The sequence below is a fragment of the Leptonychotes weddellii genome, chromosome 2 (genome assembly GCF_054177405.1).
Source record: "Leptonychotes weddellii isolate Sample4059 chromosome 2, ASM5417740v2, whole genome shotgun sequence".
Classification (NCBI taxonomy): domain Eukaryota; kingdom Metazoa; phylum Chordata; class Mammalia; order Carnivora; family Phocidae; genus Leptonychotes; species Leptonychotes weddellii.
Window position 1 is genome coordinate 52,828,456 of NC_138370.1, and position 5,693 is coordinate 52,834,148.

Genomic DNA, 5,693 nt, shown 5'->3' on the forward strand with positions numbered 1-5,693 from the left:
CCCATGAGGCCATAGGTGCAGGCTTAGGAGAGAGAAAGACCTAAGTCCTCTCTTCCACTTCAACTGATCACAGGGAAATCCCCATGAGGCCATAGGTGCAGGCTTAGGAGAGAGAAAGACCTAAGTCCTCTCTTCCTCTTCAGCTGATCACAGGGAAATCCTCATGAGGCCATAGGTGCAGGCTTAGGAGAGAGAAAGTGGGGACCATGGACATTTGAGCCACCTCTTTGTGTAACTTAGTTGCGTCTTCAGGGCCTGGTCAATCCTAATCATGTATGTATCACTTCTATTAGATGATGGAGTGCTGCTGTCACACAACTTTATGGCCCGGTGGATCATTACATGCAGTTCATGATGGACAGGTCACATGGTAACTTGGTGACCCACAGTAAAGCATTCAATCTCTACTAAGTGCTAAGAGCAGTCCAAAAGCTGTTTCTCAAAAGAATAGTAATTATCTATGAAGGATGACAGAGCTTTGCTCCAAAATCCTAAAGGCTTATGCTGCAAATCACCTATAGGGGCTCCAAACAGCATCCCTATCTGCCACTGACACTTGAAACACCATTGGATCTATTGGATCCAATGGCTAAGGTAGCAAAGCAGCTTGTACACTAGCCTGGATTTGTTGCAGAGCCTTCTCTTGTTCTGCACTTCACTCAAAACTAGCACCTTTTTGGATCACAAGATAAATGAGCCACAATAACGGACCCAAATGAGTACTATGTTGCTTCCAAAACCCAAAGAGGCCAATAGGCATTATATCTTTTCTTGTTGTAGAAGGGGCCAGAAGCAACAACTTACTCTTGACCTTAAAAGGGATATCTCAATATGCCTCACACCACTGGATCCCTAGAAATTTCACTGAGATAAGGGATCCCTGCACTTTTGTGGGATTTATTTCCCACACTCTGACACACAAATATCTTACCAATAAGTCTAGAGCAGTTGCTACTTCTTACTCACGAGGTCCAAGCAGCATGATGTCATTAGTGTAATAAAACAATATAATATCTTGTGGAAGAGAAAGTCAATCAAGATCCTTGTGAACTAAATGCCCTACATAAACTAACATTATGTAGGCCTGGAGAGTTAACATATCCCTAATATAGGAAAGTGAAGGTGTAGTGTTGCCCTTGACAGCTGAAAGCAAACTACTTCTGGTGGGCCTCATGGACAGATATGGAGAAAGAACTTACCAGATCAACAGTTGTAATTCCAGTACCAGGAGATGTGTTAATTTGTTCAAGCAATGAAACTACATCTGGTACAGCAGCTGCAATTGGAGTCACCACCTGGTTAAGCTTATGAAAATCCACCGTCATTCTCCAAGATTCATTTGTCAACTCACAGACCAAATAGGCAAGTTGAATGGGGATGTGGTAGAAATCACCATTCCTGCATCTTTCAAGTCCCTGATTATAGCACTAATCTCTGCAATCCCTCCAGGGATGCAGTATTGCTTTTGATTTACTATTTTCCTTGATAGAGACAGTTCTAATGGATTCCACTTGCTCTTTCCCACCAGAATAGCCTTTACTCCACAGGTCAGAAAACCAATGTGGGGATTATGTCACCTAAGTCTGTCTATTCCAATGATGCATTGTGGAGCAGGAGAAATAACCACAGGATGAGTTTGGGGACGCACTGGACCCACTGTGAGATGGACAGGAGCTAAAATTCCATCCATCACCTGACCTCCAAAAGCCCCTACTAGTAGACCACAGTGATATTTTGGGTCTCTTGGAATCAAATCAGAATTAGTATCTAGTAGTTCCTGAAATGTCTGATTATTTCCTTTTCCGCACTATACAGTTACCCTGAAAAAAAAAACAAACAAAAAAAACACCATAGGTCCCTTTGGGGGAAGGCTGGAGAAAGATTAACAGCATGAATTTTTGGCAGAGTTCCAGAATCCTTCCTCAAGGGGACTTGGTCTTCTCTTCATTCAAGGGGTTTGAGGTCTGGCTCAAGTCTGGGAATTTATTGAAGGGGCCACACCCTGTTTTTATGAGTCAGTTTAGACCTTTGTTCACTTAAACTAGAACTTTTCTGCTTATATATATCAGGTAAGAATTTAGTAGGCTTCCTATCTATTTCACTTCTAGGAACACTGTGATCAACTAGCCAACACCATAGATAGATCTGTGTGAATCAGACTATTCTGATAGCTTTCATTCTGCTATCCATTACACTAACCATAACCTCCTTGCCTTTGGTGGTTAAGAGCTGCAACTTGACCCCTACCACACAGGGATCCAATTACTGCCATGCATTTAGGTTTCCCAATCCAGTAACCTCAGTTCCCACCATGAGGTCTGTCTTACAGAGAAGAGTGGTCACAGAGCTCTTCAAGGATGCTGGGGCTCCCCTCACAAATTTATGTCTTAGAGTAGTGGTGAAAGGTATGACTTCTGGACCCTCCCAGAGTGGGTGAATGGGTCTTAAATGACAAATCCATTCTAATATTCTAATCTCCCTAAGCCTTTGAACTCTCTACATTAAGCAAAGGCAGGCAGGGCCTTTCTTACTCACTCACTGTGGTCTACCATTTGGTCCGTGTTTCAGCAGCAAACTGTCTGACGCCTTTGAACTCCCTGAACTACAATATTAAATGCATAATGTCTGCTTATTAAAGCCCTGTCAAAAAATTCAGCCTGGTCCAGCTTAACAGTTCTTCTACCATTATCCCAAACCCTTAGTATCCATTCCCACAAATGTTCCCCAGATTTCTGTCTGTAGAAATAGAAAGTTCAAGCAGTTCATTTAAAGTGTAGCACACCTCTATGTGAATCACTGTGTACCTCACCTTTAAGGGCCTTGCTGGGACTTGAGTCTAGTTATGGGTCTAGAAGCAAAGATGGCTGGTGGAGGTGGGTCCTGAGAAGAATCAGCATTGTTTTGCAGGGCAACTACCTTAGGGAAAAGCTACTACAGTTTCTTCAGGTGAGGCAGAGTTAATCTCCTCAGTCAGGGTGGACAAGCCTCTTCAACTAGCAAAGAAGACTCATCAGATTTTAGGGGTTCAATATCCCCAGTTTCATCGGAGTCTTCCCACATGTTCCCATTCCAACTCTTAGGATCTCATTCTTTTTCCATCAGCACTCTTACTTTACAAGTAAACATACTGCAAAGCTGGGAGTTCAACTTGGATTACAGTTCAGCCAGTTTCAGGATGAGATTCTGGGTTAGATTCATCAACCTCACCCTGCAGCTATAGGAGATAAGGGTCTCCTTTCAGGAATACATGGGAACTTTCAGGTCACTGGTGCACCTGAGCTGGGCATTTGTATCTCTGAGCTCATCCTCTTCTTTCACCATTTTGTCCAGAGACATTAGGAGCAATCAGCCCACCTGATTATATTCATTTGTTTGATAAAAACATCTAACGATATTATACACATTGTCACCCAGATACTTGCTTCTTATAAGTGATTGATTACTGTATCAAATGGTAATATTTTGCATATCTCTATTGCCAGATCATGCCATAGATTATTAGTGATCTCCTTACTACTAGAAATAGAGTCATTGGCATCTTTAAATCTAATCATATTAGAAAGCCAATCCCAGAAACCCCAGAAAACTCATCCTTAAAGTTCTGTTTCTCTAGAATCATTCTTGGTACCAAAAACTGTATTAGTCAGGGTTCTTCACAGAAACAGAACTAATTATACATACCATATATGTATTAGATATATCTATCTTAGAAAAGGAGAGAAAGAGATTTATTATAAGGAATTGGCTCACATAATTATGGAAACTGGCATAAGTCCCAAGACCTGTAGGGTGAGTCGGCAAGCAGGAGACCAGAGGAAAGCCAGTGATATAGTTCCAGTCTGAAGGCTGCCAGGCTTCATATGCAGGAAGAGTTGATGTTTCAATCTGAGTCTACAGGCTGGAAAAAGCTGATATCCCAGTTCAGAGGCAGGCAGGCAGAACGAATTCTCTCACTTAGAGAAAGGTCAGCTTTTTTGTTCTATTTGGGTCTTCCACTGATAAGATGTGGTCCACCCATATCAGGAAAGGCAATTCACTTTACTTTGTCAACTTAAATGTTAACATTCAAAAACACTCTCATAGATGTACCCACAATAATGTATGACCATATATCTGGGCACCTCATGGTCTAATCAAGTTGACACATAAAATTAGCCAACACAAAGAGGTTTTAATGATAAAAAAATTATCAAACATTTCTCCCTCATATACATGCTACATATATACAAGCATACCTCATTTTATTGTGCTTCACTTTATTGCACATCACAGATACTGCATTTTTTTTTTTTTTTTTTACAGATTGAAGGTTTGTAGCAATCCTGCATCAAGCAGGTCTATCAATGCCATTTTTCCAACAATATATGCTCATTTCATGTATCTGTGTCACATTTTGGTAATTTTCACAATATTTCAAATTTTTTCACTATTATTATTATATTATATTTGTTAAAGTGATCTACAATCTTTGATGTTATTATTGTCATTGTTTTGGGGTTCCACAAACTGACCATATAAGATAACAAACTTAATAAATGTGAGTATGTTCTGACTGATCCACTGACCAGCCTTCCCCCCATCTCTCTCATTCTCCTTGAGCCTCCCTATTCCATAAGACACAACAATGTTGATATTAGGTCAATTAATAACCGTACAATGGCTTCTATGTATTCAAGTAAAAGGAAGAGTCATATGTCTCTCACTTTAAATCAAAAGCTAAAAGTGATTCAGCTTAGGGAGGAAGGCATGTCAAAAACCAAGAAAGGCTGAAACCTAGGCCTCTTACATCAGTTGGCCAAGTTGTGAATGAGAAGGAAAAATTCTTGAAGGAAATTAAAACTTCAACTCCAGTGAACACACAAATGATAAGAAAGTGAAACAGCTTTATTGCTGATATGGAGAAAGTTTCAGTGGTCTTGTTGGAAGATCAAAGCAAAGCAATAACAACATTCCTTTAAGCCACAGCCTGATCCAGAGCAAGGCCCTAACTCTCTTCAATTCTGTGAAAGTTGAGACAGGTGAGGAAGCTGCAAGAAGAGAAGTTGGAAGCAGAGGTTGGTTCATGAGATTTAAGGAAAGAAGTTAACATCAAAGTTCAGGGTGAAGTAGCAAGTGCTGATGTGGAAGCTACAGCAAGTTCTCCAGAAGATCTAGCTCAGATAATTAATGAAGGTGACTACACTAAACATTTTCAGTGCACACAAACAGCCTTCTATTGGAAGAAGATGCCATCTTGCACTAGAAGGGAGAAGTCAATGTCTAGCTTTGAAGCTTCAAAGGACAGTTTGACTCTCTTCTCAGAAGATAATGCAGCTGGTGACTTTAAATTGAAGACAATGCTCATTTGCCAGTCTGAAAATCCTGGGGCCTTTAAGAATTATGATGAATCTCTTCCACCTGTGCTCTATAAATGGAACAGCAAAGCCTGGATGATAGCATACCTGTTTACAACATATTTACTGGGTATTTTAAGGCCACTGTTGAGAACTACTTTTCAGGAAAAAAAAGATTCTTTTCCCAAAATATAACTGCTCATTGAAAATGCACCTGGTCACTCAAGAGCTCTGATGGAGATGGACAATGAGATTAATGTTGTTTTCATGCCTGCTCACATAACATCCATTCCACAGTCCATGGATCAAGGAGTCATTTCAACTTTCAAGCCTTATTATTTAAGAAATATGCTTTGTAAG

General features: G+C 40.4%; 1 pseudogene; it reads right to left on the minus strand.

Annotated features, from left to right (window-relative positions):
* The window catches only part of LOC145720373 (uncharacterized), a 2,268-nt pseudogene extending 1,929 nt beyond the window's left edge, over nt 1–339 (minus strand).
* Between the last annotated feature and the right edge of the window lie 5,354 nt (nt 340–5,693).